At 57.5% G+C, this 15725-nt stretch overlaps 1 protein-coding gene and 1 long non-coding RNA gene across 13 annotated transcripts in view; one reads left to right on the forward strand and one right to left on the reverse strand.

Moving 5' to 3' along the window:
* The window catches only part of SHANK2 (SH3 and multiple ankyrin repeat domains 2), a 566663-nt gene that overhangs the window by 317150 nt on the left and 233788 nt on the right, over nucleotides 1-15725 (forward strand). The gene's annotated exons all lie outside the window — the stretch shown is intronic.
* LOC147341719 (uncharacterized) lies at nucleotides 1184-2915 on the reverse strand. The gene is made up of 3 exons (XR_015157631.1): nucleotides 2502-2915; nucleotides 2006-2195; nucleotides 1184-1679 (listed from the first exon to the last, which is right to left on the reverse strand). It is a non-coding gene; the product is annotated as an uncharacterized LOC147341719 (long non-coding RNA).

Consider the following 15725-nt stretch of genomic DNA (forward strand, 5'->3'; position numbering starts at 1 on the left):
TGGTTCTGGGCTACAGAGAACCAGGCGTGTGCATCTGTGGGTGATGAGGGTGGAGGTTTGTGAATGGGAGTCGGGTACACATGCCCTGGCATGTGCTCTGACCGTCCCCTGTTGGGGTGGCCAGGCATGGACAGAGTGAGGGGTCTGGGCAGTCCAAGAGCAGGGTTGGGGAGACCCTTCCAGAAGGAGAAAACCCCAAGCTGAAGGGTACGTGGGTACAAGGCATGGCTCCAGCGTCATGCCCAGCTGCTGCTGGGGTCTGGCTGCTCCTTCCCGGTTGCCCTCAGAGCAGCCCAGAGGCGGCACAGACCCCAGGGCGGCTGTAGCACACGTCTGTCGGGCACATCCTGGGCGGGCATGCCAGCTGCTCTCCTGAGACTCTGCAGAGCCCTGTCCTCAGCCCCGCACGCGGGCGTGACACACATGCCCGGGTGAATCATCAGCTGTCCAAGTGGTCCCTTCAGACGAGGGTCGGCTCACACGAAGCACAGACCAGGGGACCCGGAGGATGGCCAGCTGCCTGGAGAGCCAGGTCTCGTTTCAGCAGACAGAGCAGTCCTTCCACCGTGGGGCTTCCCTCCTGCCATCCTGGGCAGCCAGAGCAGGAAGCTGTAGGCACCAGGGTTCCCTGTCACAGCCCAGCAGGCCCTCTGCAGAGCTGGGGCTTGGCCCGCAGACCCCCAGCCAGGGTTCTGGGAGCTGACTGCCCCGGCAGCGTTCAGAGGCCAGCACCGGAAATGGGGCTCTTCGGGGGGCTGCCCTGGACCCCCCTGTCAATGCTGAGCAGCAGGGGTGGCAGTTCACGGGTGTCTGTGTGTGTGCATATGGCTGCATCGTGCTCGTGAGTGTACGTGGGTGTGCTGAATGCAGATGAGCGTGTGGGTGTGTGGGTGTGTGCCTGAGTGCTCACATGTGTGGCTGGGTCTGTCCCCGCTCCTGGCACTGCCCCTCCCCGGGTTATCTCACACCCCTCGGAGGTCACACCATCACCCCTGGAAGCCTTGTCTGTGATTCTGCCCTCTGACCCTGTCCTCTGACCCTGGCCTGGTCCAGGCTTGGTGTGGGTGTCTTCTCTCCTCCTGTGACTTCTCTTGAAGCCCCCTTCAGGTCCCTGGCTGGCAGAGTGGGCGTGTGGACCCCCAGTCTGGTCAGCAGGAAGGCAGGACAGATCAGCACACACGTGTTCTGCTTTTCAAAGACATGTCTTCCGTGAATGTGCCCGCAGCTCTCACACTTAAGAGCTTTTGTAAACACTGCAAGATTGCAGCTAGGAGAGAGGCAGGCAGTGGCTTCTTGCCTGAAAGCTAAGTTGTGGCAAATGGAGACGTGAGGCTGCCTTTCGAGCCAAAATTGCATTCCCGTCTTCAGAATGCGGGTGCACTTGAACCCCCCAAGGTTGCTGGTGGGAGAAGGCCCGCCCAGGCCACACAGGGGAGGGAAGGCCCGCCCAAGCCACACAGGGGAGGGAAGGAACCAGGCAGCTCACCGGAGTGTAGGGAGAGGCGGCGGGCATCCTGCCACTCCCTGCCCCCGGCCCATCACAGAGGAGCCTCTCTCCCTGGGGGGCTGGAAGGGGGTGCGTCCGATGGATGTTTCAGGAAGATATCTCTGCAGGTGGGGTTGAGCAGGGCCTGTGGGCCTCGGGGGGCCACGGAGCCTCTGGGGGCATTGCTCGAGTCCTTTTGCAAAGCAGAGAAGGAAATTTGGTGGAGAAAGACATTTTAGAGTGGGAATCCACAGGGTTTGGGGGTTGGAGGCCCCTGGGAGAGCTGGGCAGAGCTGGCTTAGTGTCCCCCGGAGGAGGGAGACGGTGGAAGAGAGCGCCCTCCCCGCCCCAGGGCTGCCTGCCTCTCCTGCCCAAGGGGCGTCCCCTAGCGCTTCGATTGTAGCACCTGCTTGTCCCAGACAGTCAGCACTGATGAATCAAGTGCTGGCTGTGAATCGTGCCTTGTATGTACGAGGAACAGAGTGCCAAAGGCTGGGGGCTTCCACAGCAGACTCTCACCATCTGAAGGCTGGGAAGTCCAAGGTCAAGGCGCCAGCCGTTGGTTTTGGTGAGAGCCCTCTTGCTGCTCTGCAGACGACTGCTCTCGCTGCGTCCTCACGTGGAGGAGAGGAAGTTTGCTCGTGCCTCTTAGAAGGACACTAATCCCTTCATTGGAGAAGGAAATGGCGACCCACTCCCGTATCCTTGCCTGGAAAATCATGTGGATAGAGGGCCTGGCGAGCAGTACCCCATGGGGTCGCAGAGTCAGACACGACTGAGCGACTGACACGCAGTCCCTTCATGGGGGTGCCGCCTTCCTGGGCTCATCACTTCCAGAGGCTCTGCCTCCAAATCCCACTGCTCAGGAGGGTGGGGTTTCAGCATATAAACTGGGGGGCCCCGTCTACCTCCGCTTTGCAGTCCCATCTCACGAAGCCTGTTTCCCTGGCCTCGTGCTGTTAGCGGCTGCTGGGAGAGCTCCCCGCCCCCACAGTCCCACCCCAGCCCTTCATACCTGCGTTCTGGGGTGTCCCTCCACAGCTGCACTTGGCTTCTGGGTCTTTCCTTCCTTCTTCTCCAGGGTCCGTATCCCTTTCGGATCTGATCAGCTCTCCAGCCACGAGTGCCCCTCCAAGTAAGACGTGTCTAAAGTTCCTGGAGAATCCCAGGTGCCAGCAGTCCAGGCTAAGACCTGACCAGGCTTGCAGACTGCAGGCAAGTCATTCAAGGCACGAATTTTCCACCTTCAGCCTGTGGCAAGAGTTCTTTTCGTTTCTCTTATCAGTGCTGCTCACACCTGTGCAGGCAGGCTTCAGCATGCACAGCTATCCCTGCCCCCCAACCCCTAGACGCAGGGCGTGGCCCAGAGCCAAGCACCCTCCCCTCCCCTCCTTATCTCTGCTGGCCAGGGGGGTGGCCGCAGCCTCTCTGCTGAAACAGATTAGGGCTCATGTTTCTTCTCCTCCTGGGCCTGCCTGTCTGTCATCTGGGAGTTCTTCGTGGTGGGGTAACAAAACCAGCTGGTGGAGTGTGGTTTCTGAAGCTGGGATCCCAGGCCCCCTTCCTACTTGGTCTGGGGTGGTTTCTAGTAAGAGGAAGGGAATCTGCCCAGAATGGGGCCTGACCTGGGCAGGGAAGCAATGTTCCTCCCACAGGAAAAGCTTCTCGAGCCTTCCACAGCGGCTTGAGGGGCGGGGGGAACCACTTGGCCTTCTTCATTCAGCCCAGCAGGCTCCTGGACAGCCGTGACTGCCCAGACAGGGTGACAGACAGCCTGGGTTCTGAAGGACAAACAGGAGTTGACCAGGAGGAGCGGTTCTCCATGTTGCAGGGAGAACTACAAGCCGTCTGCGCCCCTGGCCCCTGAGGCCCCCAGGGCTGTATGGCCTGGAGACAGGGTAGTGGTTTCCAGCGCCCGAAGGCTGCCAAAACATGCAGCTGCCATGGTGGCCGGTTGAAGGGGCAGCAGGTAACAGTGGATCATGCAAGATGGGCTTCATTATCCTGTGCTGTGCAGGAAATGGAGGCTGAGAGGTCCAGCCCCTCAGCGGGGCCAGCACGGGAGCCAGGGAGGGGATCTGGGACTCTGGACACTGAATCTGTCCTCGAAACTGTCCTGAGTCCTTTGCCACGAGAACAGCTTCCGGGGGGGCCCGCACGGGGGGCAGAAGGACCCCTGGGTGTGGCGTCCAGCAGGCATCCCAGGCCTTGGTCGCCCTTTGCCGGTTCTCCTGGGGAAAGCAGGAAGGACTTTGATAACCGCTTAGTGAGAGAACGGAAGCAGCGTGCCCCTCACATACCAGGTCCCGTGAGTTCCCTTCCTTCTCGAGGGGGTGAGCATCAGCTGCTTAAGTTAGGATGAGGAGTGGGATGCAGCCGGGCAGGGGGCCCGCCGAGGGGATGGGGAGGGCCCAGAGACCCCTACCAGCTGAGAGCGATGAATAGGCACCCCATCTTAGAAAGGAACTGGATTTAGAGGTAGGGGAGAGACGTCCCTGGTGGGCCAGTGGTTGCGACTCTGCGCTTCCAATGCAGGGGCAGGGGAGTGACTTCGATCCCTGGTCGGGGAATTAAGATCCCCACATGCCACACAGTCAAAAGATACATTATTTTCCAAAAATATTGCGTAAAAGATGATAGGAGAAAGCATCTGGTGGGTGTTTAGCAAACAACAGGTGAAGGTATGGGAGAGATAGGTGGAAGGGGAGATGGATGAGTGGGTGGGATTTTGGGATGATGGACGGGTTAGCAACACCTCTAGGAAGCTGAGTGGGTCCGATGGTGGGAGAATATGCCTGATAGATCCACAGTGAACAACAGATGGATGTATGAGATTGATGAATGGGTGGTTGAAAAGAATGGGTGACTGGTTGGATAGATGAATAGATGGCGGATGGGTGGATGAATGGACAGGACGGGTGGATAGGTGAATGGATGAACAGATAAAGGACTTCTTAGTGGTTCAGTGGTAAAGGATTCACCTGCCGATGCTGGAGACATGGGTTCAATCCCTGGATCGGGAAGATCCCTGGAGAAGTGAATGACAACCCGTTCCCAGTATCCTTGCCTGGGAAATCCCGTGGACAGAGGAGCCTGGCGGGCTGCAGTCCATGGGGTCACAAAGAGTCAGACAACAACAACAACTCAGATAAACCTCCTCCGCTCCCCTTTGTTGCCCATCAGAACTGTCTTCGGCTGTGGCTTGTCTCCCTGGCGGCGGCCTAGAGTGCCACCTGCCCTGGGGCTGCGGGTCAGCGAGGAGCTTTCCCTCAATAGGGGGCTTGGTTCCCCCTCCCACACCCCACATCTGCATGATGGAAGCAGACTGGCTCTGGATGCCTGGAGCGCCCCGAGGACCAGCCCCTCCACCTGCTGCCGCTGGGGTGTTCCGGCCGACGTCTCCTCTAGCAGCTCCGCTGTAGGCGAGCCGCAGCTCCCAATTAAACTGTTGAAGTGACAAAAGACCCCGGTGATCATGTGATTAAAAATAACCGGGGCCGGCTGAGGCTGTTGCCCGAGAGCCTACCAGCGCGGGCAGGGGGTGAGGGGGAGGAGAAGGAGGGCTTCAGTCCCAGCCCTCTGACGCCGTCGCCCCGGGGGAGGGCGCTTCTGCCTCTCCCTGTTTACAGCCGCAGGATGTGTGAGACCCAGAAACGAGCGGGTTTAACCACTGACGGAGGGTGTTCTGGGGCACTGGGTGCGGGGAGGGTGGTCCCAGCACGGAGGACCCCCAGGCCACAGCGACACAGACCAGAGAGCAGGATAGAGGAACCCGCGTTCACTGAGCACCTTCTGTGTTCTGGGCCTGGGGTGGGTCCCTTTCCTAGGGGCTGTCTTAAAACTTCAGGGCAGTCAGATGTTAAAATTCTCATTCATACGAATGTGAGGCCCACAGAGCCATTTGTCCAGCAGGTGTTCACTGAGCACCTAGGTGCCAGGTGCTGTTCAAGCTGTTGGGGATTGTTGGTGTTAAGTTGCTAAGTCGTGTCCCACTCTTTGGGACCCCACGGGCTGCAGCATGCCAGTCTTCCCTGTTCCTCACCATCTCCCGGAGCTTGCTCAAACTCATGTCTGCTAAGTCAGTGATGCCATCCAACCATCTCATCCTCTGTCGTCCCGTTTTCCTCCTGCCTTCAATCTTTCTCAGCATCAGGATCTTTTCCAGTAAGTGGGCTCTTCACATCAGGTGGCGAAAGTACTGGAGCTTCAGCTTTAGCATCAGTCCTTCCACTAAATATTCAGGATTGCTTTCCTTTAGGATTGACTGGTTTGATCTTGCAGTCCAAGGGACTCTTGAGAGTCTTCCCCAAACCACAGTTCGAAAGCATCAATTCTTCAATGCTCAGCCTTCTTTATGGCCTAACTCTACATGACTACTAGAAAAACCATAGCTTTGAGTATCCAGAGTGATGTCTCTGCTTTTTGATATGCTGTCTAGGTTTGTCGTAGCTCTCCTTCTAAGGAGAAAGAGACTTTGTTTCATGGCCGCAGTCTCTGTCCGCAGTGACTTTGGAGACCCAGAAAATAAAGTCTGTCACTGTTTCCATTTTTCCCCTTTTACTCGTGACGAAGTGATGGGACCAGATGCCACGATCTTAGTCGGTGATCGATCAGTGAGCAAATGCAAAAACTCCGCCCTCAGGAAGCCCCTCATCTGGCTGGTCCTGTGGTTGATCGTCCAGGGTCTCCATCCAGCAAAAAAGGCCAGGCTGGGGTCCTGTGCCCCTCCCGTGGTTTGTTTCAGGCTCATTACCTAAAATACAGCACATTCCCTGGATAAGAGGGGCTCTGTTGTGACAGCGGCTGCTTGGTTAGGAAGTTGGGGGATCTTTCCTTTCTGTGTCCTTAACCAACTAGGAACAGACACCAGGAGCCAAATTGGCTTCAGGTCACAGAATAAAAGTGGAAAGGGACCTCGTCTGGTCCAGCCTGACCCCGGCCTGTGGCTGCACACTTTCTGGCCACCTCTCAGGTCAGCCAGTTCCTCAATTCAGCACTCAGCACAAATGTGTCTTCTGTTGGTTTTTACACGTTGGGCACAACCTCTCTTCCAAGGTCATGAGCAAAGCACCATTTTCACAGAACAGACCACCGAGTTCATCTTTTAATTATGCTTTATTGAGGTGTTTTTCTTTCTCTAAAAATAGTACATTCCTCATAGAAAATCTAGAAAATATAAAAAAATTAAAATCACCTATTACTCCACTGTTAAGAGATACACATTGTTAACATTTCAGCGTATTTCCCCCCACTTTTTATTTCCCAACCAAAACATCCCTGGTTCCTTCCACAGCTCCTCATCTAAAAAGGTTGAAAAAGTGAAAGTAAAAGTCACTCAGTCGTGTCTGCGACCCCATGGACTATACAGTCCATAGAATTCTCCAGGCCAGAATACTGGAGTGGGTAGCTGTTCCCTTCTCCAGGGAGCCTTCCCAACCCAGGGATTGAACCCAGGTCTCCCGCATTGCAGGCAGATTCTTTACTGGCTGAGCCACCAGGGAAGCCCTCTAAAAGCATTTCCAGACTTTTAATCATGATGGCGAAAAGCCCAGCACCTGTTACACCCATTTGGCTGGCCCTTCATCACACGTGGAGGCCACTCAAAGTGAATATGATGTTCCAGGTTAGGGCTGAATCACAGGGCATTGTTTTTTTTCATTGGCAAATATTAAGAGAACTGTAAGATATTTGGGAATTCCCTGGCAGTCCAGTGGTAGGGATTCGGCACTGTCTCTGCCAGGGGCCTGGGGTTTCATCTCTGGTCGGGAACTAAGGTGCCATAGCCATGCTGTGCAGTTTTCAAAAGTTAACGATTTCGTGTGTGTGTCCATCATGAAAGGATCCCCACACCCTTCACCTCACTTATCTCCTATGTGTCTCGTTTTTGGGTGAGAACATCCGAGCTTATTCTCTTAGCAAATTTCAGTTTTGCAGCAGTGTGATCAGCTGTGGTCACCATGGTGTACGTTAGACCCTCAGACCTGATCCATCTCATTACTGAAAACTGGTAATTTTTCTGGACACTGACTGCGTGGCCACCTCCCCCAGCCTAGTCCCTGGCAACCACCGTTCTCCTCTCTGTTTCTATGAGGGTTTTCTTTTTAGATTCCGCATGTAAATGCGATCTTGTGGTATTTGTCTTTCTTTGACTTATCTCACTTGGCAGAACGTCCTCCAGGTTCATCCGAGCTGTCACACGTTGCAGGATTTCCTTCTACTTTATGGCTGATTAACATCCTGCCGCGCGTGTGCATCGCATTTTTTTTGTTCATCCATCCATCCGTGGATGTTCCGGTTGTTTCCATACCTTGGCTACTGTGAAAATTCACCGATGGACTTGGGAGTGCAGTTCTCTCCTTCAGATAGTGATTTCGTTTATTTTGGGTGATTACCCGGCAGTGGGATTGCTGGGTGATAACCCCAGTTCTCGTTTTAATTTTCGGGGGAATCTCCCTACCGTTTTCCCTCGTGGCTACACCGGTTTGCATTCCCACTGACAGTACGCAGAGTTGAAAGGGAACTTTTCTTGGGCACTGGGGAAATCAGGGTGTTGAAGTTGAAAGACCAGGGACTTTGTGATACGACAGACCTGGGTCTCCACCCTGGTTCCCTTGATGTGTGATCCCTGGGCTCCAGGTTCAACCGTCTGTAAAATGGGGGTAATCATGCTTCTTTGAAAGAATGTCAGGAGGCAAACAGGATTGTATGCAGAGTGCTTGCGGCCTGCTGTGTGCAGATCAACGATTATAATAGTAGCTAAAAAATAAAAGTAAACCAGTGGGCTTCAAGGCCCAGGGCAGCCTTACTAGGAAAGCTGGGTGGAGGGGGCGAGCGGGGCTCTGCCCCAGTCCCCTCAGGCTGCCGGTGCGGAATCTCACAGTTGATGTTCAGTCACTCAGTCGTGTCTGACTCTTTGCAAACCCATGGACTGCAGCACGCCAGGCTTCCCTGTCCTCCGCCATCTCCCGGAGTTTGCCCAAATTCATGTCCATCGAGTAGGTGGTGCCATCCAACCATCTCATCCTCTGCCACCCTTTCCCCTTCAACAGACAGGGCAGCTTAAACAGCGTGCGTTTATTTTCTCCCAGTCCTGGGGGCTGGAAGTCGGAGATCAGAGCGTGGGCAGCTGTGGTCCCTCTGGAGGCCTCTCTGCCTGGCTTGTGACACCGCCTCCCCGATATGTCCTCACGTGGTCATCCTTCTGTACCCATGTGTCCCTGATCACCCTGTGTGTGTCCAGAATTCCTCTTCTTGTGACCCCAGTCCTACTGGATTAGATCACTCCGTATGACCGTGTTTAACCTTTGTCCCCTCTTTGAATGCCCCGTCTCCCAACCCGGTCACATCCTGGGTTGCTGAGAGCTTGACATATGCATTCTGTGCTTGTGTGCACGCATGCTTAATTGCTCAGTCCGACTCTGTGCGACCCCATGGACTGTGGCCCACCAGGCTCCTCTGTCCATGGGGATTCTCCAGGCAAGAATACTGGAGTGGGTTGCCATGCCCTCCTCCTGGAGATCTTCCCACCCCAAGGATCAAACCCACGTCTCCTGTGTCTCCTGCACTGCAGGTGGATTCTTTACCTGCTGAGCCATCAGGGAAGCCTCGTGCATAGTGGGTTGGAGGGCAGAGGGGACACAGCTCAGCCCAGAACAGCCTCTTTGGGATCTACATGGCACTGGTTGATGTCACCCTAAAAGGCTTAGTATCTGGAGTGGAACAGAACACAACAGCCCCTCCAGTAGGCACAGACCTGAGAGGGTGAGAGCTGGTGAGAAGGGGGCCTGGATAGAGGCCGATCTGGATACAGAAGCTGGTGCGTGTCCCTACCCTGATGGCTGCAGGGTCTCCCCAGGGGTGAGCGGGCGAGGAGAGGAGGGCCTTGTTGCAGGTGGGCTCCTGCCTTCCTCTGGGAGGAGGAGAGAGGATGAAGGGAGACCGGCCCGGTGTGGGCCTGGGGAGGTGTGCACCCTAGGTGCACATACCCTGACGCTTTGGGTCCCCGCTGGGCATGGCCCCACTGGCCGCACCAAGTCACTGGGTAACAAGCCAGGTAGGTACATCCCGCCACTAGGTGCCAACCAAGATGCCAAAGGAGGCAGCGTCTTGGCTGGAGAAACTCAGTAGCCTTGCTCGTTGAGCTGTTGGAACCCCGTTTGGCCCCAGTTCTAGGGTTAAAAGTCCTTCCTTCGGGCTGCGGACCCCTTCCCTGGCTTGGACCTGCCCTGTGCCCCCCTGGTGGCGGGGCCCCTGGGGGCCAATGGGCAGTGCATGGACTTTGGAGCCTCCCAGAATCTGTGCCATCCTGAGAGTCGCGGGACAGAGTGTAACGGTTACTCTACTGACACTGCTGTACTTGCACACTTCCACCGAAGAGCAGAGTGTCTTCTGGCAGGGTGAGCCTCCCGCTCATCCTCCTCCCTCCCTGCTTCGCGTCTGTGTGGTCAGGATGGCGGGCTGATGAGCAGCCCACTGCAGAAAGACGGAAGCAGGCACCCCGTGGCTGTCCTTCACCACCTCTTGATGTGCTGAAATAGGAGGATGAGTTTGGGGCCTCAACTGACCAGAACGGGTGTGCACACCAGGTGTGCAGACTCCAGGGCCGTCCCCACGCGGGGGACAGGCTGCCTCTCTCCACGTGTCCTAGGCCTCACCGAGTACCTTCCGCGAGGCTCTGGCGATGGCCTGTAAGGAGGCCGTGAGAGCAGCCCTCCAGGGGCTGTTGTGAAGATGACCAGACCGTGTATGTAATTTAGAGCTCGGCATCTCTGCCAAGCCGCACCTGCCTCGCTCTGCAGGTCTGCTTGTTCTCCGGCTGAAGGGTCTGATCTGCCAGGTCTCCGCACTTGTGAAACTCGTGTCCTTTCTATGAAGCCCCTTCCAGTCTGGTTGTGCTGCCCCTGGGGCGGCTGTGGCGTTGGGACTTCTGGGACGGCCTTCGGACGCACCACGCGTGTGAACCGCTCTGCCCCCAGGCGCAGACGTCCGCCTTGGCCCCCGAGGCTCCTGTGGCCTGGCCTGGCTCCCACATTCTGGGTGCTCCAGGCCACTGTGCTTCAAGCACCACACCCACATTTCTCTCCCGACAGACTCAGGCAGGAAACACTTTCAGAAGTTTCCCTCCACAGCTCAGGTCAGAGTCACCTCCACCTCCAGCCCAGGTGAGGGTTTGCTGTGGGCACTGGGAACCCCATCCAGTCCCAGCACCTCCCTGCTGGGATTGAGTTACAGCATCCGCTTCTCTGGACTAAATTCCTTTATTATTCCAACGGAGCTTTAACGAGTTTGGGAAACTCATCTGTCACGTGCCCTTAAGACCACACGGCTTCATTTTGCATGAAGACCTGGCTCTTCACCGTGGGCAGGAGGAATGAGACCTCGAGGGCCGTCCCAGACGCCAGCTTCCTGCTCAGACGCAGCCTCTCCTCCAGGCCAGGGACCCGAGTTCTGCTTGGCTGCAGGCTGTCCTGCCTCCTCCACTGGCCCTTAGACGCAGAAGGGAGCCAGGTCACAGCTCCGAGGGTCAGCCCAGCGGGGGATTCTGGAGAAGCTACAGCTCACTTCTCGCTTGGTGTTGTGTGTGACCTCGGTCAGCACCGCTGATCCCAGCCCTTGGGTCCTGTCATGTTGGCCGGGGCCGTGCCACCCTCCTAGGACTCAGTAACCAGGAGGTGATCGGGTCCTGGTATCACACGGGCCTCACATCAGGCACTGGAAGTCAGGAGGCCTGAGCCCTTGTCCTGCGGAGGAGACCCAGGCCCTCCGCCCCTGGGTCCCGCTGGGCATCCTTGTCTTTGTCCTGCCCGTTCTCCGAGGAGCCTTCTTAACAGATGTATCTTTGTCTTTTCATTTTCGTGCCAACTTTTGTTACTGATGGGGAGCACGTGTGAGGCCTTCTCGCCATCTGTGTGCAGGAAAACTGGCCCTGTGGAGCCCTTCCTCTAGAATCATCGGTCCTCTGAACACTGGAGCTGAAAGAGTGTGTGGGTGGATGGTGGCCGTGCCTTCCTGGACGTGCCTTCCTGACCCCAATGGGGGCCTGCCACCACTCTGGCCAGTTAGCACCAAAAGCATTTACAGACATCTCCTTGGAATTGGGACATGCCCTGTATTGGCTGCCCAACCTCTTCCCCACCCAGAGCAGCTGAAAGAGCATCTTTGTCAGAGAGAAGAGGACTCGAGAGGGTGGGTGACCACCTCGGGGAGGACCCCAGAAAGGACAGGTGCCCACCTCCAAAACGCTTGCCAAGGGTCCTCCCCATGCCAAGGGTGCCTGGAGCCTCCTCTGATCCGCAGGTGCCAGGAGCTGTGTTACCAGGGGCACCCCCTGGCACTCTGCTCTGCTCCACCCATCCCCCGCTCCAAGGCCCCGCTCTGTGCTCTGGAGCTGTGATCTGGGAGAAAAGTGTCCATTACAAGTTTGCTCTGCCCCCAAGATGCCAAGGAAAGGGAGGGTTTTTTTAAAGTTTTTATTTATTTTACTTTCGGCCGTGCTGGGTCTTCGTTGCTGCGTGGACTTTCTCTGGTCGCAGCGAGCAGGGGCTACTCTTGGTTGCAGCCCGCAGGCTTCTGCTGCAGAGCCTCCTCGTTGCTGAGCGTGGACTCTAGAGCATCGGCTTCAGTAGCTGTGGCTCTCACGCTTAGTTGCTCCTCAGCGTATGGAGTCCTCCTGGACCAGGGATCGAGCCTGTCTCCCCTGCGTTGGTGGGCGGATTCTCAACCACTGGAGCATGAGGGGAATCCTGAGAAGGAGATTTATAAGCCACTATTTCAGAGACCCTGGTCCTTCCAGGTCACTTTCTGGGGAGCCCTTAGGTTCAGCTGCCCTCAGACACACTGTTGTCATCACGGGGAAGTCGGTGTTGAGAGTCCGTGGCGTTCACAGGTCATTGCCTGGCCTGAGACCGACTGTCTGCTCAACTTCACCACCAACCCTCTTGAGGCCGCACACGTCGGTTTTCCCATCTGAGAACTGGGGGTACTGTCAGACCTTTCTCACAGGGCTGCTGTGAGGTGCAGGTGGGCTTCCAGTGGAGCTTGCAGTGCAGACCCCAGTGGGTGCTGAAGGGGGGCAGAGCTGGCGCGTTTCTGGCTGGGGCGGGGACAGTGAGCAGCTGAGTATCACCATGTGCTCGTGTGGCAGAGAGAGAAAGCCCGAGCTCTAGTCTTCCTCCTCCTCTTACAAGGGCACTGACCCCATCCTGGGGGCCCCACCCTCATGACCTCATCCAACCCTAATCCAAATACCATGGCATTGGGGTGTATTTAGTATAGGAATTGTGGGGACAGCAGCATCCAGTCCACAGATCACTGACAAGGTTTCGGGGTCAGGGTGGGGCGGGCATGTGTCAGGATGAACAGGAAAAGTGAGGCAGGCATGTGTCAGGGATGAACAGGAAAAGTGAGGCAGGCATGTGTCAAGGATGAACAGGAAAAGCTCAGTGAGGCTGTGGACTCAGGAAGACGGTGCATGTCTTGGGTCCATGGCCCGACCACTGTCCCCATAGATGCAACCTTGTTATTTCAGAAATGAGAGCAGAGCAGCAGGAAGAGCCCCATGGGGGCACCAGGTGGGAGGGGAGGGCAGAGCTGGGCGTCCTGCCGAGTGGCCGTGTCTATAGCTGGAGTTGCTGAGGTTTGAGCGAGGGCAGGGTGGCGTAAAGCAGCCGCCCAGGCCGCCCCTCTGTGAGGCTCACCCTGGGACGCCCAGGCCGGCAGCTGCTCCTGGGGCCCTCTGCCTGGGTGGGCACCAGAGCCCGCTCCCACCCCTGGAGCTCTGTGCACAGGGTCCCACGTGTGGCCCAGTGCCAAGCAACTCACTTCAGGTCCCCTTCTTCCTGGAGGCATGTCCTTGGCACCAGAACCCTGGGGGTCTCAGTCTAGAGAATGGGCTCAGTGGTGGGCATGCCCAGCAAGCCCTGCCTGTCAAGTGCCTCGACTGTGCCGGGCACCCACAAGCCCACTGCATCAGTGTCCTGGGGCGCCATGACAGATGACCACACTCCGGGCAGAGAAATCAATTCTCCCACAGTCTGGAGGCTGGAAGTCTGAGATCAAGGGGTCCCAGGGCCGCACTGCCTCCCAGGCTCCGAGGGAGCACCCTTCCTGCCCCTCCCAGCTCCTGGGGGCCCGGGTGATCTGGGCTGTGCCCGCGTCCCTGCAGCCTCTGCCTCCATCTCCACACAGCCTCCGCCTCTCTGTCTTTCCTCTTCTGTCCCTTTACGAGGACATTTGTCATCAGGTTTAGGGCCCCCCCGGCTCACCCAGGATGAGCCCAGCTCAAGACCCATGACTTATCACAGCCGCAGACTTCTTTTCCAGAAATGGTCATGCTGCCCAGCAGTACCTTCCTCCTTTCTGGAGAAGCTCTCAGTGACCGTTCACAGGTAGAGACATGAGCTTTCAAATCTGCCTGCAGTCACCAGCTGAGCACCCACCTATCCTGGCCAGGGACCTGTGCCAGTCCTCTGCCTCCAGGGTCAGCTGCATCCTCACCCAAGAGCCTCAGATGTGGGCCAGCACGGGTCCATCTGGCCTGGGCCCCAGGGGGCCTCTGATGAGGATGTACCATTTAATGAAGACTGCCCTGTAGTGCTGTGGAGGAAGGTGAATGGCCTGCATCAGGAGAACCCGGCAAGCAGCAGAGTAGTCTGAGGTCATGTCATAAGGAGTATATGTCCAGGACAAGGGAGGTGAAAGGATTACACACACCCATCACTCCCTCCACACACTCTCCAGTCATGCTGGGCAGGGGCTGGCTCAGGGACCCCAGGATCCCCTGGGGTGGTAGGTTCCATCTTGGAGCAGGGGCCCCCAGAGCAAGGGCCCATAAAGCTGCCCACCGTGGGCAGCCGTAGCCACCTTCACCTCCCCACGCTGACCCCCATGTTGGATCCCTCCCATTGGCTGCTCCAGCCCAGACTCGGTACAGGCCTCTCTCTGAGCACAGATGCTCTGCGGCCGCTGAGCCCTGCATCCACCCCATCTCCAGGGTAACGCAGATTTCCCCCGTGTGCTGCTTAAAATACCCTGCCGTTCCCAGCCACACGGCGCGTGCTCTGTTCTCAGCCGGGCCGCCTCCCCTAGGGCCTTGCTCTCCCGAGCGGCCACTGGGCAGGCCCCAGGGCCAGCAGCCCTCCTCTCCCCTGTGTGGCTGTGTCCTCGGCCCCTGGGGTACAGGCCACTGTCCGATGACCTCTCCTGATGGGCGGGTCGACGCTGGCCCTCCTTGCCACACCCAGGAGCACCTGTTGTGTCCACATGCCCCTGGGCCCTGGCCCTGTAGACTCTCAGCAGGGACACAGCTGAAGGACTCCGTGTCCTTGCCACCCCAGGGTCCTGCTCCAGGTTGGCGGAGCCCAACTGTGTCTCACCAACCTAACCATGGACGTGGCTGTGCTCGGCCAGGAGACTCAGGCTGTCCTGTCACCCATCACGATATGGGCTTCTAGATACGCTTTTTTAAAGTATGACCTTCGCACACATTCCTTTAACATCTCTCAGATTTTAATTATTCTGGTTCGTCAAAACCTGCTCAGAAGCATCAGGCCAAGACATTCCCAAGTAAAGCAGCTCCGACACATTTACTCCCAGCCCGAGCTCCATCCGGGGGCACCCAGCCCGGGCTCCGTCCGGGGGCTCCTAGCCCGGGCTCCGTCCGGGGGCACCCACCCCGGGCTCCGTCCGGGGGCTCCCAGCCCAGGCTCTGTCCAGGCTGCGCTGCTGGGGCCAGCCCCATGCCTCTGCCTGGCCGCACCCCGCCTTGTCCCACCTCCCTGGCTAATGGTCATCTTTCAGTGCTGGTGGTTCTCCCCTCTCTCCTCCCTTTGCACCTCTGCCCCATGCTGTGAGCGCGTCCGTGGCCGGGACCCAGCCCTGCTCTGCATTTCCATTCCTTTAGCCTGGCACACGCCAGGCCCAGAAAGGCGCCAGGGTACCAAGTGTCGGAGAGTCATCTCCCCACGTCTCAGAGCCTGGGTTTGTCCTCCATCATGCCTTGAGCCCTGCCCTGACCCCCACTCTGCACCCCCCCTCAGCCCTACCCACCTTCCAGGACCCCCCAACTCCAGGGGCCCCACCTACCTCCAACCTGCCTGTCCAAGCTCATCTCCATCCCCTGGGCCAGGGCTCCCTGAAATCTGCCTTGAAGGGCCAGTGAGCAAACGTCTGTCTTTGCGGGCTGGGAGTTCTCTGGGGCAATTACCCCCTTGCATTGTAGCACAGAAGCAGCCACACACAC

The sequence above is a fragment of the Bos grunniens genome, chromosome 29 (assembly GCF_055505025.1).
Source record: "Bos grunniens cultivar Pamir isolate PY7600 chromosome 29, Bosgru_T2T1.0, whole genome shotgun sequence".
In the NCBI taxonomy this organism is placed as follows: domain Eukaryota; kingdom Metazoa; phylum Chordata; class Mammalia; order Artiodactyla; family Bovidae; genus Bos; species Bos grunniens.